We start from the raw sequence: 23,356 nt of genomic DNA, 5'->3' as shown, positions 1-23,356 counted from the left end.
CGTCTACCAATTTTCTCAGAATCATTTTGAGGGTCTTGTTAAGTTTCTCTACCAATCCGTCCATTTGAGGGTGGTAAACTGAGGTCCTTAAGGTGGTAATGTGTAGTAATTCCTTAACTTCTGTCACACCACTGGAGTATCTTGCAACTCCTTCCTGACCACAGAAGCCAAATGTAGTTGACCCCGCCCACCTTTGTTGGCACGGGCTCCTGATTTGTACCAACAGGTTACCTCGAGGCAGCCAATGGGGGGAAGAGGGTTAGGGAGAAGTTGTGGATATGGATGGGGTGTTCAGGGTAACCGGAAAGAGGGTTAGGATGGGTAGAGGGGTTAAACAGGGAAAAGCACACACAACATGAAACATAGGCAACAAAAGCAACCCTTCTTAGGATTGGGTTATTTTGCCTCCTGACCTCCCTCCTACTCAGCATAGTATCATCCTTCTTACTTAGGAAGATATACTCCTAGAACCTCCTCCAGACCATACATTGCCTAGTAAGAGTGACTAACATAAGCCCATGTCGCCCAGGAGACTCCTGAACAAGCAGTACCACATAACAGTAGACAGGGACAACATCATGACATTAGTCGTTACATAGACTGACAGCATCCCCCCCACTGTCCACCAGAAATTGCTTCCACAGTTTGCATACATTGACTAAGTACGAGGTCTGTATGACCTTCCATGAGCATACATGAGCAAGCAGAAACAGACAAACATAGCATTCCTTGAAAGCTCAAAGTTCACACCCAGAGCACTCCTGGAAACATCCTACGCTTCCCACACAGCTTTCACTGATTAGTGTTCATGGTATCGTATTGCGTTCTTCCCACGCACAGCGTTTCCACACTGTGCCACTTTTTCCATTCCCCACCCTTGACAAACAAGCCCAGTGTGCACTTAACTGAGGCCTGGACAGGATGGCACCTCCCGAGGCAATGTAGCTCTTGCGTTGAGCGGGTGAGCCTGGGGTCTCCTTGATGCCTGCTGTGCCTCTGTGAGGGAGAAGGAGAGAGCAGTGACCTTCTGCTCTGCCTCTCACCCCTACTCACCGCCTGAACCCGGGTTCTCCAGTACGCCATCCTGCTCTCCTCCAGCCCGTGCCTGCAAACCCCGAAACCAACAACAAGCAGCACGGGCCGGGGAGGAGTTTATATAGCACAAGACTGCGTGTGCATGTGCACACTCAAAAACCCATGTCATCATGGGAACTGTAGTCTTCTGGGTCCCGTGGCCCAAAAATAGCCTTGCCGGCCTCTGCCAAGCCACCTTTTCCTCACAACTTTTCCCATACGCTTACTCATGAAATTGGATCCCTGATACGTTAGAATTTCCGTGGGAAAACCAACCCTAGAAAAGAATGGCAACAGATGTTTTAAAATTTGCTGGGTTGTGTTGTTCTACATGGGGAAGGGTTCTGGATAGCAGGTAGCATAATCAACAATTACAAGAACATATTTATTACACAGTCTAGAAGTTTCCAACGGCCCAATGATATCCATCCCGATTCGGAAGAAGGGACTTCTATTATCGGTAATGGGTTTAGAGGGGCAGGTAAGGGAATATGTGAGCTGTTTTTTTGGCATATCTCACATGTCTGAATGAAGTTCTTTAGGGCAGCATGGATACCCAGCCAATAGAATTTCCCACTGATGTGAGCTTGTGTTTTAGATTGTGCCAAGTGTCCCCGTGTCAAATGAGAGTGTACAATCTCTAGCACGATCTTGAGATAGGTTTTGGGTATTACAAACTGAGTTTTACTTAGGCCTTCCCTGGAGGTTTCCCTTCTATATAGTAATCCCTGTTTCAAGAAGAAAAAGGGGCTCCCCTTTTCTTGTCCTTCTCCCTCAGGAATCACTTGTAAGAAAGCCTCTGCGAGTACTGGATCATTTTGCTGGGCGAAGGCTAGATCGGGATGGATGGTAGGTTCCTCTTCCCTTTTTGCTCCGATGATAGGTGTCCTTCCAAAGCCTAAGTTACCTCTCTCAGTTTCCTCTGGTTCAACTTCTTCCTCGAAACAGGGAAATAGAGCCTTCTCGAGAATTCCCTGTGCAATTTTGTCCCCAGGGTGTATTTCAAACAGGGTCTTGCCATGGTTCTGTAGGAGAACCTTTATGTATCCCTGAAAGCCTGGATCTATTACGCCTGCTAGGACATCTAGACCATACTTCCTGGTCAGGCCATATTTTGGGGCACACAGGTGGTATTAGAACTAAGTCTGTGGCAATCATCCCTCTTTTCCTGTGGGGGATAGTGGCTTCTCTGCTGCTCCAAATGTCAAAGCCTATGGATTCTTTTGTGGCAGTAGAGGGGTCTGGGGCTCTGTGACTAAGTTTCTGAATTTTAGGGTTCCCCCCTATTTGTCTCAATTGAGTCATAACCCACTCCTAACACCATATGTAAAGGAGACAACGTATCACAATTAGGACGCTGACACAAAAGGTACAATTTGAAAAACCTTATTCAATTTCGGGGTTAGGAAAAACTCCTAGTTTGCCCTATAGGTAAGATGGGAGTAGTCTCGACCATCAAAAAATAAATAAAACAGTCCTAGTTGAGTTAGTCAAATCAAAATGGCCTATACTTACAAAACCTAATGCCTGCCCTATCTACAAAAAAGTGTGTAAAGGAGAATATTAATGCAAAGGAAAGTCAGTGTTCAAATATAAAGAATAAATGTGGCTGAGTAGGGAGGATGGCACACTCTGGATCAGGTTCTTAACACAAAGGCATTTCAAAATGTGGATCGAAGCCCGCCTGGCCTTCCACGTTAAAGTCTCTCGTTAAAGCTTTCAAAACACAGTTCGACAAAAAGTTCAGGCCGGTCTCCCTCTGTCGGGCTCAGACCTCTTAAAGCAAAAATTCACATCGGTCTCCCTCAGTCGGGCTCAGACCTTTCAAGGCAAAACTTCAAAACACTTGCAGAGGTTCACTTACCCAAGCTTTATTCATATCCTTTTGGGGTTCCCTTCTCCTAACGTTTTACACTTCCAGTCTCCCGCAGTCGGGCTCAGACCATTTCCTGATGTCGAAGACTTTCAAATGTGCATAGCTTTTACTAACAGACCTCCGAAGGACCACTTCGACTTTCCCTTCAGCTCACACTCTTGTACTATTTGCCCCAGTGCTTCTTGTTCTGGGTAGTTCAATGTTGTAAGCACCAAAGTTCAACGTTCACGTTTTTACTCTACCCTTTCCTCTGGGTTCATTTTGACCACTTTCATTTTACAGTTCATTCACTTTATCGCTAAAAACATTTTGGGCCTTATTACGAGGCTGGCGGCCGCAGAATGAACGGTGCCGGTACGGGACCGGCATCGTTCATTCCGGGCCATCAGATTACAAGGTCTGCAGCAGGTCCCGCTTTTCACGCCTGGTCAGACCAGACGTGAAAAGCGGGACCCACTACCAGGCCAGGATGCTAACACGTGGCCATCATTAACGGGCCAGTTCTTAGCATCCTCCTCATTCCCATTGAGCCCTATGGGGTCTCTAATGGGAATGGGGATGTACCAGGTCCGGGTCCCGCAAAAGGGATTTACTGGGCCCTCCAAGGTCGGAATGGCCCGCTAAGTCCCCTTTCACTGCCATCGTTACTTCAAAGTTTATTCACAGGTCTGCCTTTCTTCGCGTCTCATCCACACTCCTGCAACCTTCAATTGTGCGATATAATGTTGCAACTTCAATCTTTCCTTAACACACACCAGTCTTTCATGTCGCTTGCCAACTCACGGGCTGTGGGTGTTTCTTTCTTGTCTTTACAGTTTTTCAATTCACAAGTCAAGGTTAGTACCACAGGCTTGGCCTCGCCTCCCCAACTCTGCGGTTCACCCGGGAGGGTTGCTGGCATCTTTGAAACACAATGCAGCCTTATTGTTTGGGATTTGGCCTTCTCCATAAGTCTTTTGTGGCCTTTTGGAGGCAACAACCTGTTACACTCACCTGGTTTCTGCGGGGCGTCTGGTGCTGTTTGGGCGTGGGCGTCTGCTCAGGGGTTGGGTCAGCTCTGATCCTGCTTGCACTGCTATGGGACGGCACCTGCAACAAGAAGGTTGTGTAAATGAAGACTGGCTATGCTCCTCTACTCACACTTCCCGTGTTTCAGTATCACAGTAGTATTGGGTTCCCCCCTCCGGATTGCTCCTCACCTTATGTGTTTTGGTGGGCAAGCTATCCGTCCTGCTTGCTCTCAGCAGGGGCGCAGTTTTTGTTGTATGAAGAACGAAGTTGCTCCACTGGTTCATACAGTCCAAGCCCAGACCAGCTGCGGCAGTGACTCAGTCTGTACTTGTCTGCTTGCTTGCCTTGCACTGTTTAAAGTCTTTCCTTATCAGGTTAACAGCATTGGTTGAATGTGGTTCGTTTCCGTGTGCTGTATGCTTGCCTTGCACTGTTTAAAGGTTTTCCTTATCAAGTTAACAACATTGGTTGAATGTGGTTCCTTTCCGTGTGCCGTATGCTTGCCTTGCACTGTTTTAAAGTCTTTCCTTTGTCTTTGCAGGGGACGAAGTTGGCTTTCCTGCAAGACTGATGTGTGTGCCTCCGGCGCGGATGACAACTGCAGGAGGTTGCTGAGTGCTGGATTGCAGTGAGTATAGGCGCGCTCAATCTGGGGGGGAACGTTACTGCCGTCAATATGTGTGGGCTCAATCTGGGGGGCGAAGTTGCAGCAATTAGAATCCAATGTCTCAATGCGCTGCCTTCTTTGTGCTTACTTGTTTTCCTTTTGTTTTGCAGGTTACCGGCGGCTCCGGGCGCGCTGTGGGCTGAAGCTTGGAGTTTTCTGAAGATGCAGATGCAACAGATCGGAGCAGTTCAGGTAAGATCCCAGGCTGTGAGTAAGCAGTTGTAATCCTAATTCTTCCGTTTCTTGTTTCTGTTGAAGTTCGCGGCTCACGGCAGAGATCCGTGCAGATTCTAACACGGCATAGATAATTGCAGGCAGATGATCCGACGGTGAGCGTTCCGCTGCTTGTAGGCAGAACAACGCGAAGCACGTGGCAAGACAGGGATGTGGCTTATATAGCCACAGCCACACCCAAACACTGGTCTGCATGTGTAGTTAGAGACAATAATCTCAGAGTTCCACCATGTTGAGTTACCAGGAAGTCAATGTTCTTCACACTTCCTATGAGACTGGTGCACCTGATGCCAAAGGTGCCAGGACAAGGTCCAGGTGGCCTTTCTCTGCATTTGATGGGGGTCAGTAGTGGTGGTGCCCAGGGCATGCCTTTTATGCATTAATCCCACAGAAGTATGGGGGTGGATAGCCCCTGTTTGCGTGTGTCTGTGTGTTCCCGGGCCATTGGTTGTGACAGCATTCCCCCCAAGACCCCCCTCAAGGGTGGTTTCCTCCCTGGTCCGGGTTTGGTTGGATGATTGCGATGAAAACACCTTATTAGACGTGGGGCATGAATATGCTCGTAAGGTTCCCAGGTTCTATCTTGAGGTCCACACCCCTTCCAGTCTACGAGGTAGTATATTTTAGACTTGACCATCTTGGAGTCTGGGATATTTTTAACTTCAAACTCCGGTTCGTCATCCACAATAACGGGGGCTGGAGGTGGCTTGGTCCGGGTGCTTGGTTGTACAGGTTTCAGGAGGGAAACATGGAATACTGGGTGGATCTGCATTTTTGATGTTAGAGTTAACTTCATAGCAACAGGGTTGATTATTGCCTTGCTGGTGTACAGACCTAAGTACCTTGGGCTGAATATGTGAGATCCTTTCATGGGAACATGTCTGGACGCTAACCAAACTGCATCCCTGCCCATGTCATTCAGAACCTTCTTACGATGCTGGTCCGAAAACATTTTGTGTCTCTCCTTGGTTGTGTCTATGTGTTTGGTTGCCTTTTTAAAAACCTGGGTGATTGTGGTGTGTAAGGTTTTCACCGCCGGCATCTCCAGTGTTTCTGGTGGGTACAAGATGGATGTACGTGGATGTCACCCATGTAATACGTAAAATGGGCTCTGGCCCGTGCTGGTATGGGTTGAATTGTTGTACGCATATTCTGCTATCCACAATATATCCTTCCAGTTGCTCTCTGTCTGGTACAGCATACACCTCAGGTATTGCTCCTAAGTCTGGTTAGTTAGTTCTGTCTGGCCATCTGTCTAGGGATGGTGACTTGTGGACAGACGAACGTCGATTTGCGCAAGTTCACAGCTCTTCTCTCAAAAACGCAAGATAAACTGGCTGCCCCGGTCCAATATTAATATTGATGGGAATCCGTGCAACCGGACAATTTGTTCCAGGAAAACATTTGCCCAGCTGAAGGCAGTTGGTAGGCCTTTTCGTGGGATGAAGTGAGCCATTTTCGAAAATAAGTCTACTACCATCAAGATAGTGTTGTAACCCTCACAAGGGGGAAGGACCGTGATGAAGTCTAGTGATAGCGTGTGTCAGGGGGTAGGCAGTACTGCCAGAGGGTGTAGTAAGCCCACAGGTTTCTGTTTCTGGGATTTGTTCTGTGCGCATATCCCGCATGATAAGATAAACCGGATCACGTCTCTCTGCCTAGTCGGCCACCAGTAGTTCCTCTTAATCTTGTCCAAGGTCTTAGTTATTCCAGGGTGTCCCTCCATTCGTGTGTCATGGTAACTGGTAATGACCTGGTCCTGTAATTCTTTGGTTGAGAGGTATAGGCGTCCCTGATAGTACGGCAGCTCATCAACGATCGTGAGTTGGTCACTCTTCGCAGTCCATGCCTGTCGTGTCTCCCCGTCCATTTCACGTCGGATTTCTGACTTCAGGTTATCCCAGGGAGTTGCTGCCAGTACACCTAAGATTTTCTCCCCGGAATGATAGCCACCAGATCTGGTATTGCATATGCGTCTTCTCCATCACTCATGCAGGGCAGGGCGTCTGCCTTGCCATTACGTACTCCCGGTCGGTATTTGATGATGTAGTCGTGTTCAGCAAAAAATAGGGCCCATCGGAGTTGGCGTGACGACTGTGCCCTGGCAAACTTTAGATACTGTAAATTGCGGTGATCTGTGATTACCGTGATTGTATGCCCGGCCCCCAGGAGATAATGCCTCCATGCCTTGAATGCGTCTTGGATCGCTAGAAGTTCTTTGTCTGTGATGGCATAGTTCAGTTCTGGTGCAGAGAATTTACGTGACCAAAACGCTACCGGATGTAATTGGCTGGTCTCTGGATCTTTCTGTGAGAGGACTGCTTCCATGGCCATGCTGGAGGCGTCGGTTTCGACCGCGTATGGAAGATCTGGTTGAGGGTGTCGTAGAACCGGGGGCGAGGTGACCTTCTCATTCAAACTCAGGAAGACCTTTTCTGCCTCTGTGGACCAACTGAAATGTTGTTTTTTTCGTAGCAGAGACGTGATTGGATGAACAATCTGAGAGAATCCGGGTATGAAGCAGCAATAGAGGTTCGCAAACCCAAGAACACTCTGGAATCCTTTAACGGATGACAGTGATGGCCAGTTGAGAACTGCGTCCACTTTTCAAGTATCCATTCGAATCCCTTGCGGGTGAGAATGAGACCCAGAAACTCAACTTCCATAACATGGAAGGAACATTTTTCCAGTTTGGCATATAGTTGATGTTGTCGCAATTTCTCCAGGACAGCACGAACGTGGGTGACATGGTCTTGTTTTGTGGCAGAGTATATCAGGATATTGTCAATGTATACCAGTGCACAGACGTCAGGAAACTTCCTGCAATACATTGTTCATAAAAAACTGGAACGCAGCAGGGGCATTGCAGAGTCCAAATGGCATAACCTGGTATTCATAGAAGACATATTTAGTGCGAAAGGCGGTTTTCCATTTGTCCCCCTTTTTAACTCGTACCAGATGGTACGCTCCCCTGAGATCCAGTTTAGTGTAGATCTGGGCATTCTTGACTTGGTCCAAAAGCTCCGGAATGAGTGGTAACGGATACCGGTTCTTAACCGTTATCTGATTCAGTGCTCGATAGTCAATACAGGTCCTCAGATCCCCCTCCTTCTTGGGCACAAAGAAGAGGGGCAAGGCTGCTGGTGACTTGGATGGGCGGATGAACCCATTTGCCAGATACTGGTCGAGGTAGGTTTTCAGATGGAGGTTTTCTTGCTCAGTTAGCGTGTAAATCCGGCTGCAGGGAATCTGAGCACCTGGTAGGAGGTCTATTTGGCAGTCGTAGGGCCTGTGTCGGGGAAGAGTATTTGCCTGTTCTTTTTGAAAAATGTCCTGATAAGCGAGGTACTCTGGTGGTAATGTACATGTTAAACCCAGCCCTGCAGCTCCTTTTGGAACGGGCTTCATTTGTACTCCGGGGAAGGATCTTACTCTATAACAGGAATTAACACAATCGTTCGAGAAAGTTAGAGCTCTTGTGCGCCAGTCGATTTGAGGGTTATGGGCCTCCAGCCAAGGCATCCTCAATATCATTCGGAACTGGGGGACACTAATGAGGTCAAAGACGGTGGCTTCCCGGTGGCCGTCCTGACAAAGAAGAGTTACTTCTTCTGTGCAACGTGTCACAGGACCTGATGATAGCTGAGTACCATCGACTGCTGTGACGTTTTCCGTTGTCATCTTTTGACGAAGAGGAAGGCCTATCCTACTTGCCAGGTGCTGGTCTATGTAGTTACCAATTGCTCCGCTGTCTACGTACGCCTCCAAGGCATGCATTTTAGACGGTTGTTGATGGCAGATCAAGATCACTGGTACGACTAGGTGCAAGGTCTGTGGTTCCTTCTCTCGGCTCGACAAGCGGACCCCTACGCTTGTCCGGCATTGGAGTTTTCCGAGTTAGGTTCAGCGTCCTCCCTGTCCACGGCCCCTACCGTTTTCCTTGGTGGTTTTATGGGATAGTCACGGAGGAAGTGACCAGACTTCCCACAATACAAGCATAGCTGCTGTTGCCTTCTTTTTTATATCTCGGCTTTAGTTAGCGGGGCCGCAAGCCCCCTAGCTGCATCAGCTCAGAGTGATTCTATGGCTGTCTAGACTGGTTTTCTTTGGGACGTACGTAAACTGTCCTTCCTTCTGATAGAGCTCGATCGGTCTTTCGGTCCTGCAACCGGTGGTCTAGCTGGACGATGAACTCTGCGCAGCCTTCTGGAGGATTCACCACTCTGGCTAAGACGTCCTTCAGCTCCCCCCGCAAGCCGCGATAAAACAGTGTAGTCCTTTTTTCTTCCGGCCAATTTGTTTCAGCAATCAGCCAATTAAAGGTAGCTATGTATGTCAGAAGTTCCTGATTGCCCTGTCGGAGCGATAAAAGCTCGTTATCCAGGGCCTGACCTCGAGTGTGACGAGCGAACAACTTCTCGAGTTCTCACTCAAATCCCCAGAAATCTCGAAGTAAGGGGTCATCCCGGTTTACCAAGGGAATTGACCAATACGCAGCGCTACCTCCAAGATAAGATAACACAAATGCGACCCTCGACTGGTCATTGGGGAATACCCCAGGTCTGCAGAGAAAGTGTAAACGGCACTGGTTCATGAAAATAGCATATTTGTTTGGATCACCAGAGAAACGTTTGGGCAGGCCAACGGGACAGCTCACGGCAGGACCACCTGCACAGGGGTAGAGTGTGAGGTAGCAACTGATGGGTTGCTCCTGCCAGGCAGATGGGTTTGACCGGCTTGCAGCTGGAGTAGCTGTCTTGCCAGTTCATCAGTATGATCTTTGTTCACGATTAGCTCTTTCCGCAGTTCATTGGTCTCCTGCCGGGCGGCATGCACCATGGCTCGTAACTCTCCCAATAGTTGGGCTAACTGATCAGGATCTGAGGTCTCCATGACACCCAAGCAGAGGTTCTAAATGTGGCTTTGCGTTCTGTTACCTGGTCTCTTCGGGGGCGTCTGCCGCTGTTCGGGCGTGGGCGTCTGCTCAGGGGTTGGGTCAGCTGTGATGCTGCTTTCTCTGCTATGGGACGGCACCTGCAACAAGGATGTTGTGTAAATGAAGACTAGCTATGCCCTTCTACTACTCACACTTCCCGTGTTTCAGTACCACAGTTGTATTGGCCACGCGCCACCCCCCCGGATGGCTCCTCACCTTATGTGTTTTGGTGGGCAAGCTATCCGTCCTGCTTGCTCTCAGCAGGGGCGTAGTTTTTGTTGTATGAAGAAACAAGTTGCTCCACTGGTTCATAGAGTCCAAGCCCAGACCAGCTGCGGCAGTGACTCGGTCTGTCCTTGTTTGCTTGCTTGCCTTGCACTGTTTAAAGCCTTTCCTTATCAGGTTAAAAGCATTGGTTGAATGTGGTTCCTAGCCGTGTGCTGTATGCTTGCCTTGCACTGTTTAAAGTCTTTCCTTATCAGGTTAACAGCATTGGTTGAATGTAGTTCCTTTTTGTGTGCTGTATGCTTGCCTTGCACTGTTTTAAAGTCTTTCCTTTGTCTTTGCAGGGGACGAAGTTGGCTTTCCTGCGAGACTGATGTGTGTGCCTCCGGCGCGGATGACAACTGCAGGCGGTTGCTGAGCGCTGGAATCCAGTGAGTATGTGTGCGCTCAATATGGGGGCAAAGTTACTGCCATCAATATGTGTGCGCTCAATCTGAGGGGTGAAGTTGCAGCAATTAGAATCCGATGTCTCAATGCGCTGCCTTCTTTGTGCTTACTTGTTTTCCTTTTGTTTTGCAGGTTAACGGAGGCTCGGCGCGCTGTGGGCTGAAGTTGGAGTTTGCTGAAGATGCAGATGCGGCAGACCGGAGCAGTTCAGGTAAGCTTCCAGGCTGTGAGTAAGCGGCTGTAAACCTAACTCTTCTGCTTCTTGTTTCCTTTGAAGATCGCGCCTCACAGCGGAGATCCGTGCAGATTCTAACACGGCGGAGATAATTGCAGGCCGAGGATCTGACGGTGAGCGTTCCGCTGCTTGTAGGCAGAACAACGCGAAGCACGTGGCAAGACAGGGGTGTGGCTTATATAGCCCCACCCAAACACTGGTCTGCATGTGCAGTTAGAGACAATAATCTCAGAGTTCCACCATGTTGAGTTACCAGGAAGCCAATGTTCTTCACACTTCCCATGAGCCTGGTGCACCTGATGCCAAAGGTGCCAGGACAAGGTCCAGGTAGCCTTTCTCTGCATTTGATGGGGGTCAGTAGTGGTGGTGCCCAGGGCACGCCTTTTATGCATTAACCCCACAGCAGTATGGGGGTGGATAGCCCCTGTTTGCGTGTGTCTGTGTGTTCCCGGGCCATTGGTTGTGACACAATCTCCTGCAGGGAACTCCTCGGGTTCTTCACCCTCTGCTCTCGTCCCTCGGTCCACTGCTGTGCTCCAGGAGGTTTGCCTTCACCCCAGATGTTCTGCTCTTGTTCGTGTGGGGAGAGCTATTGATATCAGATGTATGCACTTAAAGTCAAATGCCTGACTTTGCCTGACCCAATTAGCGGGACATGTCCTATGCGATATGTAAGGGTAAGCCTCTTTAGTCTCAGTCACACTCTTCCTCAGCCCAGTGTTTGTGTGACAAAGGAGGGGGAGTTCGAAAATCAGAAAATCCTATTAAATAGGATGGGTTAAGTGTATGGGAAAGGGGTGAATACTGCATCTCACCATTGTTCGCCTCACCCCCAATCCCTGAAGTCCCCCTCACCCAGGTGATCCACCCGAACTGGTCCACCCCCAGGGTCTGGATCCAAAGGCCATGGCCATGCTCTGGCCACCTGAGAGATAGATCCCCAGGACTAGCCGGTGAGACACCTTTTTGTTTCTCACAGTTAGAACAATCAGAAAATCCAGGGCACATTAATAGCAGTTTACCTTTTCTTCGCTGTTATTTGTCAACAAACTGTTCTCTGCTGGCCAATCAACTGAGCAAAAGGTAAAAGGGGAGGAAGGGCCGTCGGGAAATCTCCACAGCTGAAAAGGGAAAGAAAATATAAATAAACAGCAAAGCTATATGAGGCACCCAAACTCCTTCCCCTAGAAGCAATTGTACATGTAGTGTCCAGAAGTGTACAAATAGGAAAAACCCAGGGATTAATGGCCTACCCGGGTGCACAAGGACGTAATTCTAAGGAGAAGGAAAAAGGAAAATCATACAGGAAGTTCAGTCCACAGGAATCCAAAACAAAGTCCCAAATCTTTGAGGGAGAATCAAATCCAAGTTTGTTTGTTTGTTTGTTTTATTTGCCTTTTTTTGAGGTACATGTGTCACGTCCCCGCACTCGCCCCCAACCCCACACTCGTATCACCTACCCGGCGCGTCCCGCTATCATGCTTTCCACCCACATCAGCAGGGGAGGAACGGCAGGCAGGATACCACGGCGGGCAGACCCGCCTCTTTTCGCCCCTTTCCGCGATGGCGGTTGCCATGGCGCCTCCTCCACACCCGGCAATACCAGCATACCAGGAAGCGCCGGCAACACCAATCGCTGGCCGCGTTGCGTTCCGTGTAACGCGCACAAGCGGTCACGCGATGCGTCACGTGACTCCGCTTGCAGCTTCAAAAGAAGCCAGCAAATGCAGCGCGTCGCTTCACAGCTACTTCATCTGGAGGACTGCTAAGCGTTACTTTCTGCATCTTGTTACTATCCTTACCTCGACCACGGAACGTTTTCTTGGCTTTGCATTTGGATTCCCTTTGGACGTTGGCACGCTCTCTGACTCCCCGGATCATCTTGACATCTGTTTGGACACTGGACTTGGCTCTGGATTGCCCTCCTCTTCCCCAGTTCTTGAACCACGGATTGCTTTGAAGATTTGCCACGGATCACGTTCTTGCTTCACTCAGGTGTTTTCCGGAGTGCCAACTGCGTCATCCCAGCCTGCTGGTGGTTCCCCCTGCTGTATGTGTAGGTCTCCTACCTATTCTACCACCCTTTAGGTAAGTTGGTGTCACTGTACCTTGTTTGCTCCCCTTGCCAATTGTTTTTGGGTGTTTCCCTGATTCTAACCCTTTGCCTTACAGCACTCAGGGGTCCTTCCAGCGTTCCCGGTACCAGGCTGACAACAACACTCCACACCTGTGGCCTCAAGGATTGCTAGGGCAGTTCAATTTTACCTGCTCGAGCGGTACTTGGGGACGGAGGCTTTACATAACTGCACGACCATCAAGTCTGACCCCTCGAGATAGAACAGACTGTGAAGCCTTGTGGTCGTCCAGTTATGGATACCTCAGCCGGGGACCCTGTGACTGCTTTAATGCAAGCAGTGACATCACTCAGGGCCAACATGGCAGCTGCTACCGCTGCTCTTCGCACTGACATGGCCACTGCCACTACTGCGTTGCACCACCGCCTTGATTCCTTGCAAAGTTCACACCACCCCTTGCCTGTAGACGCCGAATTCGGTGATGCCGCTCCAGCCCAAAACCCAACTCCTGTCACACCGCCCACCTTGCCGGCCACACCTATGGTGGTTCAAACCGCCTTCCCTCTGGCAGCCCCAAAGAGATACCAGGGTGACCCAAAGAAATACCGTACCTTTATAAACCAATGCAAACTGCACTTTCTATGTCGGCCCCAGGCTTTTCCTGATTCAGTATCAAAGGCGGCCTTTCTGCTTTCCCATCTATCAGGTGTGGCAGCCACGTGGCCAACCCGTTGTTGGAGCGCGACCATCCTGCCCTGTACGATTTTGAGCTGTTAACCCAGGAAATGGCCAAAGTTTTCGACACCAAATACAAAGCACAACCAGAGATATGAAACTCCTAGATCTCACTCAAGGCCGATCAACTCTCATTGAGTACATCACCAAGTTTAACCAGCTCTCTGCCGAGACCTCCTGGCCAGAAAATAAAAAGGCAGTGATATACTATCGGGGCTTGTGTGGTTCCATGAAAGACGCTTTGTCGGTGGTGCCCTCCTTTCCCGCGGTCTATGCTGACTTGGTTGACCTGACGTTGCAGGTCGACGCTAGACTAGCAGAACGTAGGGTGGAGGCAGGGTTATCTCATACCCCATCATCAACCACGTCCGAAACCTCATCCGAACCCATGCAGATCGGCAGGGTACGCAGCCCCATTACTCATGCCGAACGAGAGCGCAGAAGAACAGACAATGCCTGCTTCTACTCTGGCCTCAACGGTCATTTTGTAAAGGAGTGTCCCCGTCGCCCAAGGAACAAGAACCCGGGTTTTCCCAAGACTCACCCTTGAGATCAGGGGTTGGGGCGAGTCCTATACGAAATCCCTCTGATCCTGCTTTTGGTCCTGTCCGGCCTGTGGTGGTACAGGCGTCTTTGAACCTTACTGCTGGCATCTCCCATGCAGTACGAATAGTGATCAAATCCGGAGCTACAGGCTGCTTTATTGACATAGCCCTGGCCAGCTCGTTGAATCTACAGTTGGTTACAAAGAAACACCCTGAACCAGTCCATGCAGTGGATGGGACATCCCTTGCTTCTGGACCAATCATGCAACAGACAGCCCCATTGGAATTAGTCATACAGGAAGTCCACAGGGAGACCATATCTTTTGATCTAATAGCCACACCTCAGTTCGGAGTCATCCTGGGCATCCCTTGGCTAAAGAAGCACAACCCTCTGATTAACTGGGGCGCAGGTCAGGTCTCCTTCGAATCAGAGACGTGCCAATACTACTGCCTGCTCGAGACACCTCGGTTTCCAGCCCCGCAGACATCCTTGGAGTAGTCGCTTCCTTGGCCATAGAGGACAGTTCCGATACCCAGGACACGCACATGGTAGGGGCAATCACGGGTAACATACCTCCTGAGTACCATGATTTCCGCGCTGTGTTCGACAAAGTGTCTGCGGAAGGCCTACCTCCGCATCTGCCCTACGATTGTCCCATTGATTTAGTCCCTGACGCTCCAATCCCAAAGGGCCGGATCTACTCCTTGACCCAAACGGAAGAACAAGTCCTGCAAGAGTATATACAGCAGGCTCTACGTTTGGGTCACATTCGCCCGTCGACATCCCCAGCTGCGAGTCCTATATTGTTCGTTCCGAAGAAGGAAGGGGATCTCTGCCCCTGCATTGACTATAGGCGCTTGAACGCCATCACAATAAAAAACTGTTATCCCATACGCCTCATTACCCCGTTGTTAGACAGGCTTACCCATGCCACAATCTACACCAAATTGGATCTACGCGGGGCGTACAATCTCATACGCATGCGTGACAGAGACGAGTGGAAGACGGCCTTCTGCTCACAACAAGGACTATTTGAGTATACTGTCATGCCGTTTGGCCTCTGCAATGCTCCTGCTACGTTTCAGCGCTTCATGGACGACATATTCGGCGACATCCTGAACGCTTACGTGGTAGTGTACTTAGATGACATACTGGTTTTCTCCTCCTCCCTCGATGAACAAGTCACGCATGTTAGGGAAGTGCTGGTACGGCTCCAAGCCAACGCACTATTCACTAAACCCGAAAAGTGTCTTTTTCACACAAATCAGGTCGAGTTCTTGGGGTTCCATATCTCTCCCGGGGGTCTGTCTATGAACCAGTCCAAAGTCCGGGCGATCAACGAATGGCCGATCCCAGCCAATCTCAAGCAGTTACAGTCATTTCTGGGTTTCGCTAACTTTTACCGACGGTTCATTGCTGGGTTCTCCTCTATTGTGGCACCACTCACTGCTCTCACTAGCCCCCTCATCCCCTATGTCTGGTCCATGGCACAACAAGACGCTTTTGACTCCCTGAAAACTATGTTCACCACTGCTCCGGTGTTGCAACACCCCGACCCTGAGCTCCCATTCGTTCTCGAGGCAGACGCCTCTTCCTATGCACTAGGTGCTGTATTGTCCCAACCCTGTCCTACCACTGGCCGTTTGCATCTGGTAGCGTTTCCCTCACGTAAATTCACAGCAACCGAATTGCACTACATGGTTACGGAAAAAGAGCTACTGGCCATTAAGGACGCACTACAAGTCTGGAGACACCACCTCTTGGGTGCAAAACATCAGACTGTGGTGTTCTCCGATCACAAGAACCTCCAGGACCTTGCCTCCCTGAAATGTACAAACAGCCGACATATACGTTGGCACCTCTTCTTTGCCGCGTTCGATTTTGTGGTCAAACACAGACCCGGTGTGGGGCACGGGAAAGCAGATGCCCTGACTCGTTCTCCTGGGGGGGGAAACCTCCCATCATTCCCTGACACCTTATTGGGTAAGAATCATGTGGTTTGTGTCTGCACACCGTCGCCTTCCTTGTTGTCCACCATACGGCAGTGGGTCCCCCAATATCCACAATCACTAACAGAATGGGATCCGGTTATGCAGGATGGGCTGCCTTTCGTACATGGGAAGCTCTTGCTTCCCACAAGGGAAACTAGGAATCAGGCGTTAGACTGGTCTCATGATGCTGCCATCAATGGTCACCCCGGGCAACATCGCACTCTTGACCTCCTCAAACGCTGGTGTTGGTGGCCAACTATGAAACGTGATGTGCAGAACTATGTCAATACCTGTTCGGTTTGTGCCCAGGGCAAATCACGCAGGGGCCGACCCTTGGGTCTTCTTCTCCCTCTCCCCGTTCCCCCACGGCCTTGGCATACGGTCTCAATGGACCTGATCACCGACCTACCGTGTACACAGGGTTTCGATACCATTTGGGTCGTCGTCGACTCCTATACCAAACTGGCACATTTCATACCGTGCAAGGGGGTACCCTCAGCCCCATCTTGGTTAAGCATTTCTTTAGGTCTGTGTTCTGTCTTTCTGGCTTGCCCCATGTTTTGGTCTCCAATCGTGGCACGCAATTTACCTCCCGATTCTGGCGGGCCCTCACCTCTCTGCTAGGTATTGACGCTCATTACTCCTCTGCTTATCATCCGGAGAGTGATGGGCAGACCGAAAGGGTCAACCAAACATTAGAGCAGTATCTACGCTGTCTGACACTGCAGTACCAAGACTCGTGGCTCAACCTGTTGCATCTCGCTGAGTTCACCTATAACAATACACTGCACTCTGCTACTGGGTTCTCGCCTTTCTTCGCCCTCTATGGCCAACATCCCCGTACTCTCCCCATTCCGGATTTCTCCTCTTCCGATACCCCCGCCGACTCGGCCTGTGCACGGGATCTGGTTTCGGTCCATGCCCAAACGTTGGTCCACCTGCGCGAGGCACAGGCCGCGATGAAGACTGCTGCTGACAGGAGGAGGGCGGATGCCCCTGTTTACAGGGTGGGGGACCGGGTTTGACTCTCTACCCGCCATTTGCACATCCCTGGCTGTCGCAAGCTGCTTCCTCGTTTTGTGGGTCCGTATGGGATGGTCAAGTTCCTGTACCCGGTCGTGTTGCGCCTGGCGGTGCCCCCCGCCTGGCATCCACCCGGTGTTCCACATCTCCCTGCTTAAGCCATGCCCTGGCCCTATCCGGTTGGTTGCCCCTCCTGCCCCGGTCTCTGTCTCGTCCCCTGATGTGTTTGAGGTACGGGCTGTCCTGGTTTCCCGCATGTATTGGACTGGCTGGGTTACGGTCCTGAGGACCGCTCTTGGGTTGCTTCCCGGGATGTTCATGCTCCTCGTTTGTTGGCCCGGTTTCACCGTGACCATCCTTCCAGCCCACGCGGTCGTGGGCCTTTTGGGGGGGGCTCTGTCACGCCCCCGCACTCGCCACCAACCCCACACTCGTATCACCTACCTGTCGCTTCCGGCTATCATGCTTTCCACCCACATCAGCAGGGGAGGCACGGCAGGCGGGATACCACGGCAGGCAGACCCGCCTCTTTTCGCCCCTTTCTGCGATGGCGGTTGCCATGGCGCCTCCTCCACACCCGGCAATACCAGCATACCAGGGAGCACTGGCAACACCAATAGCTGGCCGTGTTGCGCTCCGCGTAATGCGCACGAGCGGTCACGCGATGCGTCACGTGACTCCGCTCGCAGCTTCAAAAGAAGCCAGCAAATGCAGCGCGTCGCTTCACAGCTACTTCTTCTGGAGGACTGCTAGGCGTTACTTTCTGCATCTTGTTACTATCCTTACCTCGACCACGGAACGTTTTCTTGGCTTTGCATTTGGATTCCCTTTGGACTTTGGCACACTCTCTGACTACCCGGATCATCTTGACCTCTGTTTGGACACTGGACTTGGCTCTGGATTGCCCTGCTGTTCCCCAGTTCTTGAACCACGGATTGCTTTGAAGATTTGCCACGGATCACGTTCTTGCTTCACTCAGGTGTTTTCCGGAGTGCCACCTGCATCATCCCAGCCTGCTGTTGGTTCCCCCTGCTGTATGTGTAGGTCTCCTACATATTCTACCACCCTTTTGGTAAGCTGGTGTCACTGTACCTTGTTTGCTCCCCTTGCCAATTGTTTTTGGGTGTTTCCCTTTGCCTTACAGCACTCAGGGGTCCTTCCGGCGTTCCCGGTACCAGGCTGACAACAACACTCCACACCTGTGGCCTCAAGGATTGCTAGGGCAGTTAAATTTTACCTGCTCGAGCGGTACTTGGGGACGGAGGCATTACATAACTGCACGACCATCAAGTCTGACTCCTCAACATGTTGCATAGTTATATACAATAAGAAATATGCAGTAAAGAATACAGGGCACATTGAATTATACAGTGGAATATACAAGTCAATAATATATACGAATATATACACAGTATTGGAAGTTTACAGAATGTACAATCTTGTTAGGATCATGGTAAGAGCTCCACAGTCAAAGGACATCTATCCAGATCTGTCCAAATCCACAAAGTCCAAAGTCCCAAATCTCACAAAAGCCAAATTGCAGGGGAAACCAAAAGCTAGGTCCATGCCTGTATAGCCGAAATCCCAAAACACCAGATAATTCAAAAGATGCAGAGAAACACCACTCGCTGATACAACATCTCAAAAGCACCGGTGGAGGGAAGACAGTGATTTTTTAGATCTTCCGGCATTACAGCACATTACACATGTGTGTGCAGCTGCGTGCCAGGTGACTGGATGTATGCGCGCGGGTAATGTAGTGTTTGCATACGCAGTCCGTCCGTAAGGCGCCAGGGCAGCCGACAGGGACGAGTCCTCATATTGAGGTGCTGGCGTGGAGGCACAGAACAGATAAGCCTGGGAAGCGTGACTTTATTGTATCCTTGTCATGTCACCGCAGAATTTTCATAGTTTGAGATTGATGTTGAGAAAATGTGTTAAAAGTTTATTTTATGGGGTAACAGTACTTCTCTGGTTAATTTATCATTAATGACAGTGAGAAATGTGCTTAGTGCTGACTGCCTTAAAGCAAAGTCAAGTTCTTTAGACTTTGAGGATAAACATATGACATGCATATTGATGTATGAAACCGCAGTAAAGTCAATAAAGCATGTTAAACTAAAGCATTGGACTATTTAGCATTTTGACCACCAGATGGTGAAAGTGGTGAAAGTGGTGTGAGGAGCCAGGAATGAGACGGACACAGAGAACTGGTCACAGACGTTTATTCAAAGTAAAAGGGGGTTGGAAAATGACTCACTATCCCTACTCTAGGAGGTATTTCCCTACCTCAACCAAAACTAAGAGTCTGTCCTGTGTCAAGATGTCCAAAGCAAAATTGTCCTATGTCCAAAATCCTATTTTAGCCCTCATATTCTAAAAGTAACTCTTAAGTGCTAAAGTAATGTCTTTGGCTTTGGAAGTGTACAAATGTTCAGGTTAAAAAAAAAGGTGTAACCCCATCAGATAGTATTCACAGTCAGGGACGTCATTTGGGGATCGCCAGGGGTCGCAATTGCGACCCCTGAGGTCTTCCTTGCTACCCCTAGAAAAGGAAAGATATATATATATATTTTTCATGCAAGCTCCTGGGCTGTGGCCAGTGTCATGTGGCTCTTTATTTTTGGAGTGGCTGATTTTCTTGTTCGGCCTCTTAAAAAAAAAAACGGGGTTCCACAATTGTATCACTTTGAGCAGTGACGCTAAATAAGAAATAATATGAATAACATATAATTTGTCTTTCTGGAATTCTATTCAATAATTGCTAAACTTATAAAGGTTTATTTCCAGGCACACTTCAGGGGGTGAGTCACTGATTTAGCCTGTTCTTACACAACTCAACTCAGCCTTTCACCCTTCTGAGGTCGATAAATGTGTACCAAAACAGGTTGGGTGATATTGTATTTATATTTGTTATATATAAAGCGCTTAAGCGTAAGTACTATATAATAACATATTATCATTTGGCCTTGGACGTCTGCTTGCATTCACAGTAATGTGGTAATATGGGCCTATACACACTGATATTAATGATACATATGGTGATCCATTCTTGTATGAAATGTATATAACATTATAGTGATATCCCAAGCATTTTTTCCGTAGCGTACTTAGGAACAATCTGTGCTGTCACTTCCTGTTTTGTCAAGGGGTCAAAGGTTGTGTTCCATCACTTCCTATGATGTCACTTTGAGGCAGGAGTTCAAATGGTATCACTTCCTGTGATGTCATCAGAGGTCAAAGGTCATGTGATGTCACTTCCGCTACGCTTGGCATTTTTGGTGAAATGAGGTACCTGTTCACAGTTCCAGAGAATGGCTCTCTTCCCCGGGTTTCTCTTCACCAATATTATAGATCAACAAGACAGTCAAAGTTCCTTACTGCCCAAGACGATAGGAAGAATGTCTCCCTTCCCCAGGTCTTTTTAAATATTTGCAATCCTAAGGGTATGTGTAGAGACATCGTGTGACGCTGGGTCTCGTGAGATCTCGGCACAGGGAACCCGGAAGAGCCGGGGGACTAAACGAGAGGCGTGAACCGCAGAACAAGAGCAGAGAGGACACAGAGCAGGATGAGCTCCCGACGCTCCTCTACAGAGAAGGAATAAACTCTCTCTATAGACTTTATGCCATTACAGCATCCAGCACAGTTGAGGGCCAGTTGCCCTGGGACTCTAATTTATATATATGTTTATGTTTCCTGCATTGCTGGTATTGATGCCTCAATAAAGAGTTGAGCCAGTCACTCAGAAGTTTACCGCCCATTATTATACTACGTTATGAGTCTTCCTTGGGATTCTTTATTCAAGCAGTCCTGGTGTGCCTCCAATGATCTCTGCCTCAATGCCAGCAAGACTGATATCCTTCCCATTGGGGCTCATGCTCCCTCTTTCTTCCCTTCACCCTGGCCACCATCTATAGACTGTCCCCTTCTCTTTCATCTGAAGCCAGAAACCTTGGAGTCATCTTTGACTCCTCTCTTTCCTTCCTCCCTCACATCCAGGATCTTGCCAAGAAGGCCCACTTTCAACTCCACCTCCTCAAAGGAATCCTTCCATTCCTCACTTTCCCCCAGGAGCTCACTGACTCTAGAGCTCTACTACTCTGTAGGCTGGACTACTGCAACTGCTTCTTCCTTAAGCTACCCTCTTCTTCTCTACGTCCCCTCCGGCTTATCCAGAATACGGCTGCGAGACTTATCCTTGGCCTCAAGCACTGAGACCGCATCTCTACAGCCCTAAAATCTCTACACTGGCTCCTGGTTGCTGCAAGGGTCAAATTTAAATCCCCCTGCATCATCCATAAAGCTGTCTGGGGTCGGGGACCACGCTATCTACAACTGGCTCTCACCAAATACTCCCCCCCCAGATCTCTACGCTCCTCCGGCACCAACTCTCTGCATGTCAAGCGCTTCTCTAAACAGCGAGCTTGTGGCCGATCTCTTTCCGCGGCTGGCTCCCTTCTCTGGAACAGTCTCCCCCTTCTTTTCCATCTTGTGCCGGATCTCCTCAAATTCCAGAAGCTCCTCAAGACTTTTCACTTCACCTCCTCCTTCCCCCTCTCCCTCCGTTGCTAAACACCACAGTCGCATAGATTGGTGACCAGGGCAATTATGTGTGTCAGCACCCGTATCTGTCCCTGGTCCATGTTTGACAGGTGGCGTGTGTTCTGCCAACCACACCATGGTGCCTTACTCCGTTTGTCAACCAGGAGCTGAACCCAACGCCAACTGCAAGATGCTGCTTCTCTGTGCCTGCTTTTAGGAACCTAACGTGACGCTGTCCATTCCAACATTGCGGTTACACAATGGACGGTACAGTGGGGAAACTACTACAGGGTAGAAACTAGAAGAGAGATGATGGTGAAGGTAGTGGTAGGAGTCCTGGTCGTACGACACAGGGAAAAGAGCTGCTCTGGCACTCTAGTCAAGCACGCCCAATGCCGTTATGGATGTTCTATTCTCTGGGGTTGCCTGGCTGGAGACAGGAGAAAGTGTGGTACCTGTCTGGGAGGGGGAGAGGGAGTGGAGTTAAGCACTCTGCATGTGGGTGATGCAGTATCAATGCCAACAGCCAGAAAGAGACAAACAAAAAAGGGTCAAAAGATTAAATAAAAAAAACAGATGGGGCAACCATCATGGTGGTGGATCAATAACGAGAGGGGGATTAGATCTCGTTGTTGTAGACAGAAAATGGTTTTCACTACCATGTGCAAGTCGGAGACATCAGGATTTCCGTGAAGACTTTATTCACCCTGATGGCTCAAAAGGGATTTTTTTTAAAAAAAACATGTAGATGGTTGCCCATTGGAAAACTTAAATAAACGTTGGTTGTCCAATCAAATGTTCTGTTTTTAGTTAAAGAAAGTGCACAGTCCCACTAGTCCCGAGGACGTGCTGACAAACCCATTTCTGTCTGGGTTTGGGAAGCAATTCTTTGCCCTCCTCTTAGTCTTGGGGGTGCCGTGTGTTGTCATGGAGTAGCAACAACATGTCAGGTCGACCAGTTTCGATGGTTATAAACAATTGTGAACCATCCTCTTCAGGACACTGGAGTTCTCCATGGATTGTTCAAATCATATCTGTCCTCTTAGTAGGACAGTGATAGAAGGCTGCGTGGAATCCTGAATGAAAGGCGAGGAGAAAATTCACATAGCATGTGGTGCAAGCCTGCACCTGGATATGAACGTGTTCGGAGAAACCGCAGGGCAAGCTGTCAGAGTCAGCACCTTAATCGGTAGAGCGCTAAATTCGCTGCTGGCCGCTCGGTCGGGAAGCCGGGAACGTTCAGGATTCAGGACTTGTTGTGGCTCCTCCACGACAACACACGGCACCAGACAGACAGTCATACCACAGACACATAAGACAGTCATACCACATTTGAAAGTCACCAGATGTACTATCGCACACTGCATAAACTGTATGCCAATTTCAATTGTGTTAGGCTAAGATGACATGCCTTGAACAGTGTATTATTACCCAGAAATTACAGGCAAACAAAAGGTTTCGGAAGATAGCTCTGTAATGCTATTTTTAATTTTTGTTTTATGAGTCACATGAATAAAATTGTTATTGTATGAAAAGTAACCTGGGTGTTCTCTGATACACAGATTACCAACAGGGATCTGTATAAAGTGTGTTGCATCCATACCCGGCCAGTGCCATACGGGTGGGGTAGCCTAAGTCCCTGTTACTATTAGACCTGAGGACTGTGCCATACCTGATACCTGACAAACATATGACTGGGTTTGTTATCCCAGTCAGCTGGAAGGACCTACGTGGTA

At 49.3% G+C, this 23,356-nt stretch overlaps 1 protein-coding gene across 1 annotated transcript in view; it reads left to right on the top strand.

Moving 5' to 3' along the window:
• LOC138472640 (putative 4,5-dihydroxyphthalate dehydrogenase) overlaps positions 1-23,356 on the top strand; it is a 2,792,617-nt gene that overhangs the window by 203,481 nt on the left and 2,565,780 nt on the right. The gene's annotated exons all lie outside the window — the stretch shown is intronic.

The sequence above is a fragment of the Ambystoma mexicanum genome, chromosome 8 (assembly GCF_040938575.1).
Source record: "Ambystoma mexicanum isolate Mex_15411 chromosome 8, UKY_AmexF1_1, whole genome shotgun sequence".
NCBI lineage: Eukaryota > Metazoa > Chordata > Amphibia > Caudata > Ambystomatidae > Ambystoma > Ambystoma mexicanum.
The sequence above is the reverse complement of the archived record's forward strand: the minus strand, read 5'-3'. Positions and strand labels throughout refer to the sequence as shown.